The sequence below is a fragment of the Anomaloglossus baeobatrachus genome, chromosome 11 (genome assembly GCF_048569485.1).
Source record: "Anomaloglossus baeobatrachus isolate aAnoBae1 chromosome 11, aAnoBae1.hap1, whole genome shotgun sequence".
NCBI classification, from domain to species: Eukaryota; Metazoa; Chordata; class Amphibia; order Anura; family Aromobatidae; genus Anomaloglossus; species Anomaloglossus baeobatrachus.
The window spans coordinates 99,317,121-99,339,391 of record NC_134363.1 but is presented as its reverse complement, the minus strand read 5'-3'; positions in this window follow the sequence as shown (position 1 = coordinate 99,339,391).

Sequence of the window (22,271 nt, the reverse complement as noted above, 5' to 3'; positions counted from 1 at the left end):
ATAATAGCAAAAAATGCTGAAACTTAGTGGCATCCAAAAAGTGTCTGTGTTTCTCCATTTGTGTCCCACTGGTGCCAAGCAATTTTCAGCACCTTTGCATTACACCCTCCTGCTCATTTTTAAGAAGCTATTATAATTGCAAAAAATGCTGACACTTCGTGGCATCCAAAAAGTGGCTGTTGTACTCAATTTGTGTTCCACTGGTGCCAAGCAATTTCCAGCACCTCTGCATTATAGCCACCTGCTCATTTTTAATAAGCTCTTATAATAGCAAAAAATGCTGAAACTTAGTGGCATCCAGAAAGTGGCTGTTGTACTCCATTTGTGTCCCACTGGTGCCAAGCAATTTCCAGCATCTCTGCATTACACCCTCATGCTCATTTTTAATAAGCTATTATAATAGCAAAAAATGCTGAAACTTAGTGGCATCCAAAATGTGGCGGTTGTTCTCCATTTGTGTCCCACTGGTGCCAAGCAATTTCCAGCAACTCTGCATTACACCCTTCTGCTCATTTTTAATAAGCTATTATAATAGCAAAAAATGCTGAAACTTAGTGGCATCCAAGAAGTGGCTGTTGTACTCCATTTGTGTCTCACTGGTGCCAAGCAATTTCTAGCACCTCTGCATTACACCCACCTGCTCATTTTTAATAAGCTATTATATTAGCAAAAAATGCTGAAACTTAGTGGCATCCAAAAAGTGGCTGTTGTACTCAATTTGTGTCCCACTGGTGCCAAGCAATTTCCAGCACCTCTGCATTACACCCACCTGCTCATTTTTAATAAGCTATTATAATAGCAAAAAATGCTGAAACTTAGTAGCATCCAAAAAGTGGCTGTTGTACTCCATTTGTGTCTCACTGGTGCCAAGCAATTTCCAGCACCTCTGCATTACACCCACCTGCTCATTTTTAATAAGCTATTATAATAGCAACAAAATGCTAAAACTTAGTGGCATCCAAATAGTGGCTGTTGTACTAAATTTGTGTCCCACTGGTGCCAAGCAAATTCCAGCACCTCTGAAATACACCCACCTGCTCATTTTTAAGAAGCTATTATAATCGCAAAAAATGCTGAAACTTAGTGGCATCCAAAAAGTGGCTGTTGTTCTCCATTTGTGTCCCACTGGTGCCAAGCAATTTCCAGCACCTGTGCATTACACCCTTCTGTTCATTTTTAATAAGCTATTATAATAGCAAAAAATGCTGAAACTTAGTGGCATCCAAAAAGTGGCTGTTGTACTCCATTTGTGTCCCACTGGTGCCAAGCAATTTCCAGCACCTCTGCATTACACCCACCTGCTCATTTTTAATAAGGTATTATAATAGCAAAAAATACTGAAACTTAGTGGCATCCAAAAAGTGGCTGTTGTACTCCATTTGTGTCTCACTGGTGCCAAGCAATTTCCAGCACCTCTGAATTACACCCACCTGGTCATTTTTAAGAAACTATTATAATAGCAAAAAATGCTGAAACTTAGTGGCATCCAAAAAGTGGCTGTTGTACTCCATTTGTGTCCCACTGGTGCCAAGCAATTTCCAGCACCTCTTAGTACACCCACCTGCTCATTTTTAATAAGCTATTATAATAGCAAAAAATGCTGAAACTTAGTGGCATCCAAAAAGTGGCTGTTGTACTCCATTTGTGTGCCTCTGGTGCCAAGCAATTTTCAGCACCTCTGCATTACACCCTCCTGCTCATTTTTAACAAGCTATTATAATAGCAAAAAATGCTGAAACTTAGTGGCATCCAAAATGTGGCGGTTGTTCTCCATTTGTGTTACACTGGTGCCAAGCAATTTCCAGCACCTCTGCATTACACCCTTCTGCTCATTTTTAATAAGCTATTATAATAGCTAAAAAATGCTGAAACTTAGTGGCATCCAAAAAGTGGCTGTTGTACTCCATTTGTGTCCCACTGGTGCCAAGCAAATTCAAGCACCTCTGCATTACACCCACTTGCTCATTTTTAATAAGCTATTATAATAGCAAAAAATGCTGAAACTTAGTGGCATCCAAAAAGTGGCTGAAGTACTCCATTTGTGTCTCACTGGTGCCAAGCAATTTCCAGCACCTCTGCATTACACCCACCTGCTCATTTTTAATAAGCTATTATAATAGCAAAAAATGCTGAAACTTAGTGGCATCCAAAAAGTGGCTGTTGTACTCCATTTGTGTCCCACTGGTGCAAAGCAATTTCCAGCACCTCTGCATTATACCCACCTTCTCATTTTTAATAGGCTATTATAATAGCAAAAAATGCTGAAACTTAGTGGCATCCAAAAAGTGGCTGTTGTACTCCATTTGTGTCTCACTGGTGCCAAGCAATTTCCAGCACCTCTGAATTACATCCTCCTGCTCATTTTTAAGAAGTTATTAAAAATGCAAAAAATGCTGAAACTTAGTGGCATCCAAAAAGTGGCTGTTGTACTCCATTTGTGTCCCACTGGTGCCAAGCCATTTCCAGCACCTCTGCACTACACCCTCCTGCTCATTTTTAATAAGCTATTATAATAGCATAAAATGCTGAAACTTCGTGGCATCCAAAAAGTGGCTGTTGTTCTCCATTTGTGTCCCACTGGTGCCAAGCAATTTCCAGCACCTGTGCATTACACCGTTCTGTTCATTTTTAATAAGCTATTATAATAGCAAAAAATGCTGAAGCTTAGTGGCATCCAAAAAGTGGCTGTTGTACTCCATTTCTGTCTCACTGGTGCCAAGCAATTTCCAGCACCTCTGCATTACACGCACCTGCTCATTTTTAATAAGCTATTATAATAGCAAAAAATGCTGAAACTTAGTGGCATCCAAAAAGTGGCTGTTGTACTCCATTTGTGTCCCTCTGGTGCCAAGCAATTTTCAGCACCTCTGCATTACACCCTCCTGCTCATTTTTAATAAGCTATTATAATAGCAAAAAATGCTGAAACTTCGTGGCATCCAAAATGTGGCAATTGTTCTCCATTTGTGTTACACTGGTGCCAAGCAATTTCCAGCACCTCTGCATTACACCCTTCTGCTCATTTTTAATAAGCTGTTATAATAGCAAAAAATGCTGAAACTTAGTGGCATCCAAAAAGTGGCTGTTGTACTCCTCTTGTGTCTTACTGGTGCCAAGCAATTTCCAGCACCTCTGCATTACACCCACCTGCTCATTTTTAATAAGCTATTATAATAGCAAAAAATGCTGAAACTTAATGGCATCCAAAAAGTGGCTGTTGTACTCCATTTGTGTTCCACTGGTGCCAAGCAATTTCCAGCACCTCTGCATTATACCCACCTGCTCATTTTTAATAAGCTATTAGAATAGCAAAAAATGCTGAAACTTAGTGGCATCCAAAAAGTGGCTGTTGTACTCCATTTGTGTCTCACTGGTGCCAAGCAATTTCCAGCACCTCTGAATTACACCCACCTTCTCATTTTTTAGAAGCTATTATAATAGCAAAAAATGCTGAAACTTAGTGGCATCCAAAAAGGGCCTGTTGTACTCCATTTGTGTCCCACTGGTGCAAAGCAATTTCCAGCACCTCTGCATTACACCCACCTGCTCATTTTTAATAAGCTATTATAATAGCAAAAAATGCTGAAACTTAGTGGCATCCAAAAAGTGGCTGTTGTACTCCATTTGTGTCCCACTGGTGCAAAGCAATTTCCAGCACCTCTGCATTATACCCACCTTCTCATTTTTAATAGGCTATTATAATAGCAAAAAATGCTGAAACTTAGTGGCATCCAAAAAGTGGCTGTTGTACTCCATTTGTGTCTCACTGGTGCCAAGCAATTTCCAGCACCTCTGAATTACATCCTCCTGCTCATTTTTAAGAAGCTATTAAAAATGCAAAAAATACTGAAATTTAGTGGCATCCAAAAAGTGGCTGTTGTACTCCATTTGTGTCCCACTGGTGCCAAGCCATTTCCAGCACCTCTGCACTACACCCTCCTGCTCATTTTTAATAAGCTATTATAATAGCAAAAAATGCTGAAACTTAGTGGCATCCAAAAAGTGGCTGTTGTTCTCCATTTGTGTCCCACTGGTGCCAAGCAATTTCCAGCACCTGTGCATGACACCGTTCTGTACATTTTTAATAAGCTATTATAATAGCAAAAAATGCTGAAGCTTAGTGGCATCCAAAAAGTGGCTGTTGTACTCCATTTGTGTCTCACTGGTGCCAAGCAATTTCCAGCACCTCTGCATTACACGCACCTGCTCATTTTTAATAAGCTATTATAATAGCAAAAAATGCTGAAACTTAGTGGCATCCAAAAAGTGGCTGTTGTACTCCATTTGTGTCCCTCTGGTGCCAAGCAATTTTCAGCACCTCTGCATTACACCCTCCTGCTCATTTTTAATAAGCTATTATAATAGCAAAAAATGCTGAAGCTTAGTGGCATCCAAAAAGTGGCTGTTGTACTCCATTTGTGTCTCACTGGTGCCAAGCAATTTCCAGCACCTCTGCATTACACCCACTTGCTCATTTTAAAGAAACTATTATAATAGCAAAAAATGCTGAAACTTAGTGGCATCCAAAAAGTGGCTGTTGTATTCCATTTGTGTCCCACTGGTGCCAAGCAATTTCCAGCACCTCTGCATTACACCCACCTGCTCATTTTTAATAAGCTATTATAATAGCAAAAAATGCTGAAACTTAGTGGCATCCAAAAAGTGGCTGTTGTACTCCATTTGTGTGCCTCTGGTGCCAAGCAATTTACAGCACCTCTGAATTACACCCACCTTCTCATTTTTTAGAAACTATTATAATAGCAAAAAATGCTGAAACTTAGTGGCATCCAAAAAGAACCTGTTGTACTCCATTTGTGTCCCACTGGTGCAAAGCAATTTCCAGCACCTCTGCATTACACCCTCCTGCTCTTAAGTAATAAGCTATTATAATAGCAAAAAATGCTGAAACTTTGTGGCATCCAAAAAGTGGCTGTGTTACTCCATTTGTGTCCCACTGGTGCCAAGCCATTTCCAGCACCTCTGCATTACACCCTCCTGCTCATTTTTAAGAAGCTATTATAATTGCAAAAATTGCTGAAACTTAGTGGCATCAAAAAAGTGGCTGTTGTACTCCATTTGTGTCCCACTGGTGCCAAGCCATTTCCAGCACCTGTGCATTACACCCTTCTGTTCATTTTTAATAAGCTATTATAATAGCAAAAAATGCTGAAACTTAGTGGCATCCAAAAAGTGACTGTTGTTCTCCATTTGTGTCCCACTGGTGCCAAGCAATTTCCAGGAACTCTGCATTGCACCCATCTGCTCATTTTTAATAAGCCATTATAATAGCAAAAAATGCTTATACTTAGTGGCATCCAAAAAGTGGCTGTTGTACTCCATTTGTGTCCCACTGATGCCAAACAATTTCCAGCAACTCTTCATTATACCCACCTGCTCATTTTTAATAAGCTATTATAATAGCAAAAAATGCTGAAACTTAGTGGCATCCAAAAAGTGGCTGTTACTCCATTTGTGTCCCACTGGTGCCAAGCAATTTTAAGCACCTCTCCATTACACCCACTTGCTCATTTTTAATAAGCTATTATAATAGCAAAAAATGCTGATACTTAGTGGCATCCAAAAAGTGGATGTTGTACTCAATTTGTGTTCCACTGGTGCCAAGCAATTTCCAGCACCTCTGCATTACACCCACCTGCTCATTTTTAATAAGCTTTTATAATAGCAAAAAATGCTGAAACTTATTGGCATCCAAAAAGTGGCTGTTGTTCCCCATTTGTGTCTCACTGGTGCCAAGCAATTTCCAGCACCTCTGCATTACACCCTCCTGCTCATTTTTAATAAGCTATTATAATAGCAAAAAATGCTGATACTTAGTGGCATCCAAAAAGTGGCTATTGTACTCCATTTATTTTCCAATGGTGCAAATCAATTTCCAGCAATTTCCAGCACCTCTGCATTACACCCTCCTGCTCATTTTTAATAAACTATTATAACAGCAAAAAATGCTGAAACTTACTGGCATCCAAAAAGTGGCTGTTGTACTCCATTTGTGTCCCACTGGTGCCAAAAAATTTCCAGCACCTCTGCATTGCACCCTCCTGCTCATTTTTAATAAGCTATTATAATAGCAAAAAATGCTGAAACTTAGTGGCATCTAAAAAGTGGCTGTTGTTCTCCATTTGTGTCCCAATGGTGCCACGCAATTTCCAGCACCTCTGCATTACACCCTTCTGTTCATTTTTAATAAGCTATTATATAAGCAAAAAATGCTGAAACTTAGTGGCATCCAAAAAGTGTCTGTTGTACTCCATTAGTGTCCCACTGGTGCCAAGCAATTTCCAGCAATTCTGCATTACACCCTCCTGCTCATTTTTAATAAGCTATTATCATAGCAAAAAATGCTGAAACTTCGTGGCATCCAAAAAGTGGCTGTTGTACTCCATTTGTGTCCCTCTGGTGCCAAGCAATTTCAAGCACCTCTGCAATACACCCACTTGCTCATTTTTAATAAGCTATTATAATAGCAAAAAATGCTGAAACTTAGTGGCATCCAAAAAGTGGCTGTTGTACTCCATTAGTGTCCCACTGGTGCCAAGCAATTTCCAGCACCTCTGCATTACACCCACCTGCTCATTTTTAATAAGCTATTATAATGCCAAAAAATGCTGAAGATTAGTGGCATCCAAAAAGTGGCTGTTGTACTCCATTTGTGTCCCACTGGTGCCAAGCAATTACCAGCACCTCTGCATTACACCCACTTGCTCATTTTTAATAAGCTCTTATAATAGCAAAAAATGCTGAAACTTAGTGGCATCCAAAAAGTGGCTGTTGTACTCCATTTGTGTCCCACTGGTGCAAAGCAATTTCCAGCACCTCTGAATTACATCCTCCTGCTCATTTTTAAGAAGCTATTAAAAATGCAAAAAATACTGAAACTTAGTGGCATCCAAAAAGTGGCTGTTGTACTCCATTTGTGTCCCACTGGTGCCAAGCCATTTCCAGCACCTCTGCACTACACCCTCCTGCTCATTTTTAATAAGCTATTATAATAGCAAAAAATGCTGAAACTTAGTGGCATCCAAAAAGTGGCTGTTGTTCTCCATTTGTGTCCCACTGGTGCCAAGCAATTTCCAGCACCTGTGCATGACACCGTTCTGTACATTTTTAATAAGCTATTATAATAGCAAAAAATGCTGAAGCTTAGTGGCATCCAAAAAGTGGCTGTTGTACTCCATTTGTGTCTCACTGGTGCCAAGCAATTTCCAGCACCTCTGCATTACACGCACCTGCTCATTTTTAATAAGCTATTATAATAGCAAAAAATGCTGAAACTTAGTGGCATCCAAAAAGTGGCTGTTGTACTCCATTTGTGTCCCTCTGGTGCCAAGCAATTTTCAGCACCTCTGCATTACACCCTCCTGCTCATTTTTAATAAGCTATTATAATAGCAAAAAATGCTGAAGCTTAGTGGCATCCAAAAAGTGGCTGTTGTACTCCATTTGTGTCTCACTGGTGCCAAGCAATTTCCAGCACCTCTGCATTACACCCACTTGCTCATTTTAAAGAAACTATTATAATAGCAAAAAATGCTGAAACTTAGTGGCATCCAAAAAGTGGCTGTTGTATTCCATTTGTGTCCCACTGGTGCCAAGCAATTTCCAGCACCTCTGCATTACACCCACCTGCTCATTTTTAATAAGCTATTATAATAGCAAAAAATGCTGAAACTTAGTGGCATCCAAAAAGTGGCTGTTGTACTCCATTTGTGTCCCTCTGGTGCCAAGCAATTTACAGCACCTCTGAATTACACCCACCTTCTCATTTTTTAGAAACTATTATAATAGCAAAAAATGCTGAAACTTAGTGGCATCCAAAAAGAACCTGTTGTACTCCATTTGTGTCCCACTGGTGCAAAGCAATTTCCAGCACCTCTGCATTACACCCTCCTGCTCTTAAGTAATAAGCTATTATAATAGCAAAAAATGCTGAAACTTAGTGGCATCCAAAAAGTGGCTGTGTTACTCCATTTGTGTCCCACTGGTGCCAAGCCATTTCCAGCACCTCTGCATTACACCCTCCTGCTCATTTTTAAGAAGCTATTATAATTGCAAAAATTGCTGAAACTTAGTGGCATTAAAAAAGTGGCTGTTGTACTCCATTTGTGTCCCACTGGTGCCAAGCCATTTCCAGCACCTGTGCATTACACCCTTCTGTTCATTTTTAATAAGCTATTATAATAGCAAAAAATGCTGAAACTTAGTGGCATCCAAAAAGTGACTGTTGTTCTCCATTTGTGTCCCACTGGTGCCAAGCAATTTCCAGGAACTCTGCATTGCACCCATCTGCTCATTTTTAATAAGCCATTATAATAGCAAAAAATGCTTAAACTTAGTGGCATCCAAAAAGTGGCTGTTGTACTCCATTTGTGTCCCACTGATGCCAAACAATTTCCAGCAACTCTTCATTATACCCACCTGCTCATTTTTAATAAGCTATTATAATAGCAAAAAATGCTGAAACTTAGTGGCATCCAAAAAGTGGCTGTTACTCCATTTGTGTCCCACTGGTGCCAAGCAATTTTAAGCACCTCTCCATTACACCCACTTGCTCATTTTTAATAAGCTATTATAATAGCAAAAAATGCTGATACTTAAAGCATCCAAAAAGTGGATGTTGTACTCAATTTGTGTTCCACTGGTGCCAAGCAATTTCCAGCACCTCTGCATTACACCCACCTGCTCATTTTTAATAAGCTTTTATAATAGCAAAAAATGCTGAAACTTATTGGCATCCAAAAAGTGGCTGTTGTTCCCCATTTGTGTCTCACTGGTGCCAAGCAATTTCCAGCACCTCTGCATTACACCCTCCTGCTCATTTTTAATAAGCTATTATAATAGCAAAAAATGCTGATACTTAGTGGCATCCAAAAAGTGGCTATTGTACTCCATTTATTTTCCAATGGTGCAAATCAATTTCCAGCAATTTCCAGCACCTCTGCATTACACCCTCCTGCTCATTTTTAATAAGCTATTATAACAGCAAAAAATGCTGAAACTTACTGGCATCCAAAAAGTGGCTGTTGTACTCCATTTGTGTCCCACTGGTGCCAAAAAATTTCCAGCACCTCTGCATTGCACCCTCCTGCTCATTTTTAATAAGCTATTATAATAGCAAAAAATGCTGAAACTTAGTGGCATCTAAAAAGTGGCTGTTGTTCTCCATTTGTGTCCCAATGGTGCCACGCAATTTCCAGCAATTCTGCATTACACCCTCCTGCTCATTTTTAATAAGCTATTATCATAGCAAAAAATGCTGAAACTTCGTGGCATCCAAAAAGTGGCTGTTGTACTCCATTTGTGTCCCTCTGGTGCCAAGCAATTTCAAGCACCTCTGCAATACACCCACTAGCTCATTTTTAATAAGCTATTATAATAGCAAAAAATGCTGAAACTTAGTGGCATCCAAAAAGTGGCTGTTGTACTCCATTAGTGTCCCACTGGTGCCAAGCAATTTCCAGCACCTCTGCATTACACCCACCTGCTCATTTTTAATAAGCTATTATAATGCCAAAAAATGCTGAAGATTAGTGGCATCCAAAAAGTGGCTGTTGTACTCCATTTGTGTCCCACTGGTGCCAAGCAATTACCAGCACCTCTGCATTACACCCACTTGCTCATTTTTAATAAGCTCTTATAATAGCAAAAAATGCTGAAACTTAGTGGCATCCAAAAAGTGGCTGTTGTACTCCATTTGTGTCCCACTGGTGCAAAGCAATTTCCAGCACCTCTGCATTCCACCCTCCTGCTCATTTTTAATAAGCTATTATAATAGCAAAAAATGCTGAAACTTAGTGGCATCTAAAAAGTGGCTGTTGTTCTCCATTTGTGTCCCACTGGTGCCAAGCAATTTCCAGCACCTCTGCATTACACCCTTCTGTTCATTTTTAATAAGCTATTATATTAGCAAAAAATGCTGAAACTTAGTGGCATCCAAAAAGTGTCTGTTGTACTCCATTAGTGTCCCACTGGTGCCAAGCAATTTCCAGCAATTCTGCATTACACCCTCCTGCTCATTTTTAATAAGCTATTATCATAGCAAAAAATGCTGAAACTTAGTGGCATCCAAAAAGTGGCTGTTGTCCTCCATTTGTGTCCCACTGGTGCCAAGCAATTTCACTCACCTCTGCAATACACCCACTTGCTCATTTTTAATAAGCTATTATAATAGCAAAAATTGCTGAAACTTAGTGGCATCCAAAAACTGGCTGTTGTACTCCATTAGTGTCCCACTGGTGCCAAGCAATTTCCAGCACCGCTGCATTACACCCACCTGCTCATTTTAATAAGCTATTATAAAAGCAAAAAAATGCTGAAACTTATTGGCATCCAAAAAGTGACTGTTGTTCCCCATTTGTGTCTCACTGGTGCCAAGCAATTTCCAGCACCTCTGCATTACACCCTCCTGCTCATTTTTAAGAAGCTATTATAATTGGAAAAAATGCTGAAACTTAGTGGCATCCAAAAAGTGGCTGTTGTACTCCATTTGTGTCCTACTGGTGCCAAGCAATTTCCAGCATCTGTGCATTACACCCACCTGCTCATTTTTAAGAAGCTATTATAATAGCAAAAAATGCTGAAACTTAGTGGCCTCCAAAAAGTGGCTGTTGTACTCCATTTGTGTCCTACTGGTGCCAAGCAATTTCCAGCATCTGTGCATTACACCCACCTGCTCATTTTTAAGAAGCTATTATAATAGCAAAAAATGCTGATACTTAGTGGCATCCAAAAAGTGGCTGTTGTACTCCATTTATTTTCCAATGGTGCAAATCAATTTCCAGCAATTTCCAGCACCTCTGCATTACACCCACCTGCTTATTTTTAATAAGCTCTTATAACAGCAAAAAATGCTGAAACTTAGTGGCATCCAAAAAGTGGCTGTTGTACTCCATTTGTGTCTCACTGGTGCCAAGCAGTTTTTCAGCACATCTGCATTACACCCACCTGCTCATTTTTAATAAGCTATTATAATAGCAAAAAATGCTGAAACTTAGTGGCATCCAAAAAGTGGCTGTTGTACTCCATTTGTGTCCCAGTGGTGCATAGCAATTTCCAGCACCTCTGCATTACACCCACCTGCTCATTTTTAATAAGCAATTATAATGACAAAAAATGCTGAAGATTAGTGGCATCCAAAAAGTGGCTGTTGTACTCCATTTGTGTCCCATTGGTGCCAAGCAATTTCCAGCACCTCTGCATTACACCCACCTGCTCATTTTTAATAAGCAATTATAGTACCAAAAAATGCTGAAACTTAGTGGCATCCAAAAAGTGGCTGTTGTACTCCATTTGTGTCCCAGTGGTGCATAGCAATTTCCAGCACCTCTGCATTACACCCACCTGCTCATTTTTAATAAGCAATTATAATGACAAAAAATGCTGAAGATTAGTGGCATCCAAAAAGTGGCTGTTGTACTCCATTTGTGTCCCATTGGTGCCAAGCAATTTCCAGCACCTCTGCATTACACCCACCTGCTCATTTTTAATAAGCAATTATAGTACCAAAAAATGCTGAAACTTAGTGGCATCCAAAAAGTGGCTGTTGTACTCCATTTGTGTCCCACTGGTGCCAAGCAATTTCCAGCACCTCTGCATTACACCCTACTGCTCATTTTTAATAAGCTATTATAATAGCAAAAATGCTGAAACTTAGTGGCATCCAAAAAGTGGCTGTTGTACTACATTTGTGTCACACTGGTGTCAAGCAATTTCTAGCACCTCTGCATTACACCCGCTTGCTCATTTTTAATAAGCTATTATAATAGCAAAAAATGCTGAAACTTAGTGGCCTCCAAAAAGTGGCTGTTGTACTCCATTTGTGTCCCACTGGTGCCAAGCAATTTCCAGCATCTCTGCATTACACCCACCTGCTCATTTTTAAGAAGCTATTATAATAGCAAAAAATGCTGATACTTAGTGGCATCCAAAAAGTGGCTGTTGTACTCCATTTATTTTCCAATGGTGCAAATCAATTTCCAGCAATTTCCAGCACCTCTGCATTACACCCACCTGCTTATTTTTAATAAGCTCTTATAACAGCAAAAAATGCTGAAACTTAGTGGCATCCAAAAAGTGGCTGTTGTACTCCATTAGTGTCCCACTGGTGCCAAGCAATTTCCAGCACCTCTGCATTACACCCACCTGCTCACTTTAATAAGCTATTATAAAAGCAAAAAAATGCTGAAACTTATTGGCATCCAAAAAGTGACTGTTGTTCCCCATTTGTGTCTCACTGGTGCCAAGCAATTTCCAGCACCTCTGCATTACACCCTCCTGCTCATTTTTAAGAAGCTATTATAATTGGAAAAAATGCTGAAACTTAGTGGCATCCAAAAAGTGGCTGTTGTACTCCATTTGTGTCCTACTGGTGCCAAGCAATTTCCAGCATCTGTGCATTACACCCACCTGCTCATTTTTAAGAAGCTATTATAATAGCAAAAAATGCTGAAACTTAGTGGCCTCCAAAAAGTGGCTGTTGTACTCCATTTGTGTCCTACTGGTGCCAAGCAATTTCCAGCATCTGTGCATTACACCCACCTGCTCATTTTTAAGAAGCTATTATAATAGCAAAAAATGCTGATACTTAGTGGCATCCAAAAAGTGGCTGTTGTACTCCATTTATTTTCCAATGGTGCAAATCAATTTCCAGCAATTTCCAGCACCTCTGCATTACACCCACCTGCTTATTTTTAATAAGCTCTTATAACAGCAAAAAATGCTGAAACTTAGTGGCATCCAAAAAGTGGCTGTTGTACTCCATTTGTGTCTCACTGGTGCCAAGCAATTTTTCAGCACATCTGCATTACACCCACCTGCTCATTTTTAATAAGCTATTATAATAGCAAAAAATGCTGAAACTTAGTGGCATCTAAAAAGTGGCTGTTGTACTCCATTTGTGTCCCAGTGGTGCATAGCAATTTCCAGCACCTCTGCATTACACCCACCTGCTCATTTTTAATAAGCAATTATAATGACAAAAAATGCTGAAGATTAGTGGCATCCAAAAAGTGGCTGTTGTACTCCATTTGTGTCCCATTGGTGCCAAGCAATTTCCAGCACCTCTGCATTACACCCACCTGCTCATTTTTAATAAGCAATTATAATAACAAAAAATGCTGAAACTTAGTGGCATCCAAAAAGTGGCTGTTGTACTCCATTTGTGTCCCACTGGTGCCAAGCAATTTCCAGCATCTCTGCATTACACCCACCTGCTCATTTTTAAGAAGCTATTATAATAGCAAAAAATGCTGATACTTAGTGGCATCCAAAAAGTGGCTGTTGTACTCCATTTATTTTCCAATGGTGCAAATCAATTTCCAGCAATTTCCAGCACCTCTGCATTACACCCACCTGCTTATTTTTAATAAGCTCTTATAACAGCAAAAAATGCTGAAACTTAGTGGCATCCAAAAAGTGGCTGTTGTACTCCATTTGTGTCTCACTGGTGCCAAGCAATTTCCAGCACATCTGCATTACACCCACCTGCTCATTTTTAATAAGCTATTATAATAGCAAAAAATGCTGAAACTTAGTGGCATCCAAAAAGTGGCTGTTGTACTACATTTGTGTCCCAGTGGTGCATAGCAATTTCCAGCACCTCTGCATTACACCCACCTGCTCATTTTTAATAAGCAATTATAATGACAAAAAATGCTGAAACTTAGTGGCATCCAAAAAGTGGCTGTTGTACTCCATTTGTGTCCCACTGGTGCAAAGCAATTTCCAGCACCTCTGCATTACACCCTCCTGCTCATTTTTAAAAAGCTATTATAATAGCAAAAAATGCTGAAACTTAGTGGCATCCGAAAAAAGGCTGTTGTACTCCATTTGTGTCCCACTGGTGCCAAGCAATTTCCAGCACCTCTGCATTACACCCTCCTGCTCATTTTTAAGAAGCTATTATAATAGCAAAAAATGCTGAAACTTAGTGGCATCCAAAAAGTGGCTGTTGTACTCCATTTGTGTCTCACTGGTGCCAAGCAATTTTTCAGCACATCTGCATTACACCCACCTGCTCATTTTTAATAAGCTATTATAATAGCAAAAAATGCTGAAACTTAGTGGCATCCAAAAAGTGGCTGTTGTACTCCATTTGTGTCCCAGTGGTGCATAGCAATTTCCAGCACCTCTGCATTACACCCACCTGCTCATTTTTAATAAGCAATTATAATGACAAAAAATGCTGAAGATTAGTGGCATCCAAAAAGTGGCTGTTGTACTCCATTTGTGTCTCACTGGTGCCAAGCAATTTTTCAGCACATCTGCATTACACCCACCTGCTCATTTTTAATAAGCTATTATAATAGCAAAAAATGCTGAAACTTAGTGGCATCCAAAAAGTGGCTGTTGTACTCCATTTGTGTCCCAGTGGTGCATAGCAATTTCCAGCACCTCTGCATTACACCCACCTGCTCATTTTTAATAAGCAATTATAATGACAAAAAATGCTGAAGATTAGTGGCATCCAAAAAGTGGCTGTTGTACTCCATTTGTGTCCCACTGGTGCAAAGCAATTTCCAGCACCTCTGCATTACACCCTCCTGCTCATTTTTAATAAGCTATTATAATAGCAAAAAATGCTGAAACTTAGTGGCATCCGAAAAAAGGCTGTTGTACTCCATTTGTGTCCCACTGGTGCCAAGCAATTTCCAGCACCTCTGCATTACACCCTCCTGCTCATTTTTAAGAAGCTATTATAATAGCAAAAAATGCTGAAACTTAGTGGCATCCAAAAAGTGTCTGTTGTACTCCATTAGTGTCCCACTGGTGCCAAGCAATTTCCAGCAATTCTGCATTACACCCTCCTGCTCATTATTAATAAGCTATTATCATAGCAAAAAATGCTGAAACTTCGTGGCATCCAAAAAGTGGCTGTTGTCCTCCATTTGTGTCCCACTGGTGCCAAGCAATTTCAAGCACCTCTGCAATACACCCACTTGCTCATTTTTAATAAGCTATTATAATAGCAAAAAATGCTGAAACTTAGTGGCATCCAAAAAGTGGCTTTTGTACTCCATTAGTGTCCCACTGGTGCCAAGCAATTTCCAGCACCTCTGCATTACACCCACCTGCTCATTTTTAATAAGCTATTATAATTGCTGAAACTTAGTGGCATTCAAAAAGTGGCTGTTGTACTCCATTTGTGTCCCACTGGTGCCAAGCAATTTCCAGCACCTCTGCATTACACCCACCTGCTCATTTTAATAAGGCATTATAATAGCAAAAAATGCTGAAACTTAGTGGCCTCCAAAAAGTGGCTGTTGTACTCCATTTGTGTCCCACTGGTGTCAAGCAATTTCCAGCATCTCTGCATTACAACCACCTGCTCATTTTTAATAAGCTATTATAATAGCAAAAATTGTTGAAACTTGATGGCATCCAGAAACTGGCTGTTGTACTCCATTAGTGTCCCACTGGTGCCAAGCAATTTCCAACACCTCTGCATTACACCCACCTGCTCATTTTAATAAGCTATTATAAAAGCAAAAAATGCTGAAACTTAGTGGCATCCAAAAAGTGGCTGTTGTAGTCCATTTATGTCTCACTGGCGCCAAGCAATTTCTAGCACCTCTGCATTACACCCGCCTGCTCATTTTTATTAAGCTATTATATTAGCAAAAATTGCTGAAACTTAGTGGCCTCCAAAAAGTGGCTGTTGTACTCCATTTGTGTCCCACTGGTGCCAAGCAATTTCCAGCACCTCTGCATTACACCCACCTGCTTATTTTTAATAAGCTTTTTTAATAGCAAAAAATGCTGAAACTTATTGGCATCCAAAAAGTGACTGTTGTTCCCCATTTGTGTCTCACTGGTGCCAAGCAATTTCCAGCACCTCTGCATTACACCCTCCTGCTCATTTTTAAGAAGCTATTATAATTGGAGAAAAGGCTGTTGTACTCCATTAGTGTCCCACTGGTGCCAAGCCATTTCCAGCACCTCTGCACTACACCCTCCTGCTCATTTTTAATAAGCCATTATAATAGCAAAAAATGCTGAAACTTAGTGGCATCCAAAAAGTGGCTGTTGTACTCCATTAGTGTCCCACTGGTGCCAAGCAATTTCAAGCACCTCTGCATTACACCCACTTGCTCATTTTTAATATGCTATTATAATAGCAAAAAATGCTGAAACTTAGTGGCATCCAAAAAGTGGCTGTTGTACTACATTTGTGTCTCAATGGTGTCAAGCAATTTCTAGCACCTCTGCATTACACCCGCTTGCTCATTTTTAATAAGCTATTATAATAGCAAAAAATGCTGAAACTTAGTGGCCTCCAAAAAGTGTCTGTTGTACTCCATTTGTGTCCCACTGGTGCCAAGCAATTTCCAGCATCTCTGCATTACACCCACCTGCTCATTTTTAAGAAGCTATTATAATAGCAAAAAATGCTGATACTTAGTGGCATCCAAAAAGTGGCTGTTGTACTCCATTTATTTTCATATGGTGCAAATCAATTTCCAGCAATTTCCAGCACCTCTGCATTACTCCCACCTGCTTATTTTTAATAAGCTCTTATAACAGTAAAAAATGCTGAAACTTAGTGGCATCCAAAAAGTGGATGTTGTACTCCATTTGTGTCCCACTGGTGCATAGCAATTTCCAGCACCTCTGCATTACACCCACCTGCTCATTTTTAATAAGCAATTATAATGACAAAAAATGCTGAAGATTAGTGGCATCCAAAAAGTGGCTGTTGTACTCCATTTGTGTCTCACTGGTGCCAAGCAATTTCCAGCACATCTGCATTACACCCACCTGCTCATTTTTAATAAGCTATTATAATAGCAAAAAATGCTGAAACTTAGTGGCATCCAAAAAGTGGCTGTTGTACTCCATTTGTGTCCCACTGGTGCATAGCAATTTCCAGCACCTCTGCATTACACCCACCTGCTCATTTTTAATAAGCAATTATAATGACAAAAAATGCTGAAGATTAGTGGCATCCAAAAAGTGGCTGTTGTACTCCATTTGTGTCCCACTGGTGCCAAGCAATTTCCAGCACCTCTGCATTACACCCTCCTGCTCATTTTTAAGAAGCTATTATAATAGCAAAAAATGCTGAAACTTAGTGGCATCCAAAAAGTGGCTGTTGTACTCCATTTATGTCCCACTGGCGCCAAGCAATTTCTAGCACCTCTGCATTACACCCGCCTGCTCATTTTTAATAAGCTATTATAATAGCAAAAATTGCTGAAACTTAGTGGCCTCCAAAAAGTGGCTGTTGTACTCCATTTGTGTCCCACTGGTGCCAAGCAATTTCCAGCATCTCTGCATTACAACCACCTGCTCATTTTTAATAAGCTATTATAATAGCAAAAAATGCTGATACTTAGTGGCATCCAAAAAGTGGCTGTTGTACTCCATTTATTTTCCAATGGTGCAAATCAATTTCAAGCAATTTCCAGCACCTCTGCATTACCCCCACCTGCTTATTTTTAATAAGCTCTTATAACAGCAAAAAATGCTGAAACTTAGTGGCATCCAAAAAGTGGCTGTTGTACTCCATTTGTGTCCCACTGGTGCAAAGCAATTTCCAGCACCTCTGCATTCCACCCTCCTGCTCATTTTTAATAAGCTATTATATTAGCAAAAAATGCTGAAACTTAGTGGCATCCGAAAAAAGGCTGTTGTACTCCATTTGTGTCCCACTGGTGCCAAGCAATTTCCAGCACCTCTGCATTACACCCTCCTGCTCATTTTTAAGAAGCTATTATAATTGCAAAAAATGCTGAAACTTAGTGGCATCCAAAAAGTGGCTGTTGTACTCCATTAGTGTCCCACTGGTGCCAAGCAATTTCCAGCAATTCTGCATTACACCCTCCTGCTCATTTTTAATAAGCTATTATCATAGAAAAAATGCTGAAACTTCGTGGCATCCAAAAAGTGGCTGTTGTACTCCATTAGTGTCCCACTGGTGCCAAGCTATTTCCAGCACCTCTGCATTACACCCACCTGCTCATTTTAATAAGCTATTATAAAAGCAAAAAATGCTGAAACTTAGTGGCATCAAAAAAGTGGCTGTTGTACTCCATTTATGTCTCACTAGCGCCAAGCAATTTCTAGCACCTCTGCATTACACCCGCCTGCTCATTTTTAATAAGCTATTATAATAGCAAAAATTGCTGAAACTTAGTGGCCTCCAAAAAGTGGCTGTTGTACTCCATTTGTGTCCCACTGGTGCCAAGCAATTTCCAGCACCTCTGCATTACACCCACCTGCTCATTTTTAATAAGCTCTTATAATAACAAAAAATGCTGAAACTTAGTGGCATCCAAAAAAAGGCTGTTGTACTCCATTTGTGTCCCACTGGTGCCAAGCAATTTCCAGCACCTCTGCATTACACCCTCCTGCTCATTTTTAAGAAGCTATTATAATAGCAAAAAATGCTGAAACTTAGTGGCATCCAAAAAGTGGCTGTTGTACTCCATTTGTGTCCCACTGGTGCAAAGCAATTTCCAGCACCTCTGCATTCCACCCTCCTGCTCATTTTTAATAAGCTATTATATTAGCAAAAAATGCTGAAACTTAGTGGCATCCGAAAAAAGGCTGTTGTACTCCATTTGTGTCCCACTGGTGCCAAGCAATTTCCAGCACCTCTGCATTACACCCTCCTGCTCATTTTTAAGAAGCTATTATAATTGCAAAAAATGCTGAAACTTAGTGGCATCCAAAAAGTGGCTGTTGTACTCCATTAGTGTCCCACTGGTGCCAAGCAATTTCCAGCAATTCTGCATTACACCCTCCTGCTCATTTTTAATAAGCTATTATCATAGAAAAAATGCTGAAACTTCGTGGCATCCAAAAAGTGGCTGTTGTACTCCATTAGTGTCCCACTGGTGCCAAGCTATTTCCAGCACCTCTGCATTACACCCACCTGCTCATTTTAATAAGCTATTATAAAAGCAAAAAATGCTGAAACTTAGTGGCATCAAAAAAGTGGCTGTTGTACTCCATTTATGTCTCACTAGCGCCAAGCAATTTCTAGCACCTCTGCATTACACCCGCCTGCTCATTTTTAATAAGCTATTATAATAGCAAAAATTGCTGAAACTTAGTGGCCTCCAAAAAGTGGCTGTTGTACTCCATTTGTGTCCCACTGGTGCCAAGCAATTTCCAGCACCTCTGCATTACACCCACCTGCTCATTTTTAATAAGCTCTTATAATAACAAAAAATGCTGAAACTTAGTGGCATCCAAAAAAAGGCTGTTGTACTCCATTTGTGTCCCACTGGTGCCAAGCAATTTCCAGCACCTCTGCATTACACCCTCCTGCTCATTTTTAAGAAGCTATTATAATAGCAAAAAATGCTGAAACTTAGTGGCATCCAAAAAGTGGCTGTTGTACTCCATTTATGTCCCACTGGCGCCAAGCAATTTTTAGCACCTCTGCATTACACCCGCCTGCTCATTTTTAATAAGCTATTATAATAGCAAAAATTGCTGAAACTTAGTGGCCTCCAAAAAGTGGCTGTTGTACTCCATTTGTGTCCCACTGGTGCCAAGCAATTTCCAGCATCTCTGCATTACAACCACCTGCTCATTTTTAATAAGCTATTATAATAGCAAAAAATGCTGATACTTAGTGGCATCCAAAAAGTGGCTGTTGTACTCCATTTGTGTCCCACTGGTGCCAAGCAATTTCCAGCACCTCTGCATTACACCCTCCTGCTCATTTTTAAGAAGCTATTATAATAGCAAAAAATGCTGAAACTTAGTGGCATCCAAAAAGTGGCTGTTGTACTCCATTTGTGTCCCACTGGTGCCAAGCAATTTCCAGCATCTCTGCATTACAACCACCTGCTCATTTTTAATAAGCTATTATAATAGCAAAAAATGCTGATACTTAGTGGCATCCAAAAAGTGGCTGTTGTACTCCATTTATTTTCCAATGGTGCAAATCAATTTCAAGCAATTTCCAGCACCTCTGCATTACCCCCACCTGCTTATTTTTAATAAGCTCTTATAACAGCAAAAAATGCTGAAACTTAGTGGCATCCAAAAAGTGGCTGTTGTACTCCATTTGTGTCCCACTGGTGCCAAGCAATTTCCAGCACCTCTGCATTACACCCACCTGCTCATTTTTAATAAGCTATTATATTAGCAAAAAATGCTGAAACTTAGTGGCATCCGAAAAAAGGCTGTTGTACTCCATTTGTGTCCCACTGGTGCCAAGCAATTTCCAGCACCTCTGCATTACACCCTCCTGCTCATTTTTAAGAAGCTATTATAATTGCAAAAAATGCTGAAACTTAGTGGCATCCAAAAAGTGGCTGTTGTACTCCATTTGTGTCTCGCTGGTGCCAAGCAATTTCCAGCACCTCTGCATTACACCCACCTGCTCATTTTTAATAAGCTATTATATTAGCAAAAAATGCTGAAACTTAGTGGCATCCAAAAAGTGTCTGTTGTACTCCATTAGTGTCCCACTGGTGCCATGCAATTTCCAGCAATTCTGCATTACACCCTCCTGCTCATTTTTAATAAGCTATTATCATAGAAAAAATGCTGAAACTTCGTGGTATCCAAAAATTGGCTGTTGTCCTCCATTTGTGTCCCACTGGTGCCAAGCAATTTCAAGCACCTCTGCAATACACCCACTTGCTCATTTTTAATAAGCTATTATAATAGCAAAAAATGCTGAAACTTAGTGGCATCCAAAAAGTGGCTGTTGTACTCCATTAGTGTCCCACTGGTGCCAAGCAATTTCCAGCACCTCTGCATTACACCCACCTGCTCATTTTTAATAAGCTATTATAATAGCAAAAATTGCTGAAACTTAGTGGCATCCAAAAACTGGCTGTTGTACTCCATTAGTGTCCCACTGGTGCCAAGCTATTTCCAGCACCTCTGCATTACACCCACCTGCTCATTTTAATAAGCTATTATAAAAGCAAAAAATGCTGAAACTTAGTGGCATCCAAAAAGTGGCTGTTGTACTCCATTTATGTCTCACTAGCGCCAAGCAATTTCTAGCACCTCTGCATTACACCCGCCTGCTCATTTTTAATAAGCTATTATAATAGCAAAAATTGCTGAAACTTAGTGGCCTCCAAAAAGTGGCTGTTGTACTCCATTTGTGTCCCACTGGTGCCAAGCAATTTCCAGCACCTCTGCATTACACCCACCTGCTCATTTTTAATAAGCTCTTATAATAACAAAAAATGCTGAAACTTAGTGGCATCCAAAAAAAGGCTGTTGTACTCCATTTGTGTCCCACTGGTGCCAAGCAATTTCCAGCACCTCTGCATTACACCCTCCTGCTCATTTTTAAGAAGCTATTATAATAGCAAAAAATGCTGAAACTTAGTGGCATCCAAAAAGTGGCTGTTGTACTCCATTTATGTCCCACTGGCGCCAAGCAATTTCTAGCACCTCTGCATTACACCCGCCTGCTCATTTTTAATAAGCTATTATAATAGCAAAAATTGCTCAAACTTAGTGGCCTCCAAAAAGTGGCTGTTGTACTCCATTTGTGTCCCACTGGTGCCAAGCAATTTCCAGCATCTCTGCATTACAACCACCTGCTCATTTTTAATAAGCTATTATAATAGCAAAAAATGCTGATACTTAGTGGCATCCAAAAAGTGGCTGTTGTACTCCATTTATTTTCCAATGGTGCAAATCAATTTCAAGCAATTTCCAGCACCTCTGCATTACCCCCACCTGCTTATTTTTAATAAGCTCTTATAACAGCAAAAAATGCTGAATCTTAGTGGCATCCAAAAAGTGGCTGTTGTACTCCATTTGTGTCCCACTGGTGCCAAGCAATTTCCAGCACCTCTGCATTACACCCACCTGCTCATTTTTAATAAGCTCTTATAATAGCAAAAAATGCTGAAACTTAGTGGCATCCAAAAAGTGGCTGTTGTACTCCATTTGTGTCCCACTGGTGCAAAGCAATTTCCAGCACCTCTGCATTCCACCCTCCTGCTCATTTTTAATAAGCTATTATATTAGCAAAAAATGCTGAAACTTAGTGGCATCCGAAAAAAGGCTGTTGTACTCCATTTGTGTCCCACTGGTGCCAAGCAATTTCCAGCACCTCTGCATTACACCCTCCTGCTCATTTTTAAGAAGCTATTATAATTGCAAAAAATGCTGAAACTTAGTGGCATCCAAAAAGTGGCTGTTGTACTCCATTTGTGTCTCGCTGGTGCCAAGCAATTTCCAGCACCTCTGCATTACACCCACCTGCTCATTTTTAATAAGCTATTATATTAGCAAAAAATGCTGAAACTTAGTGGCATCCAAAAAG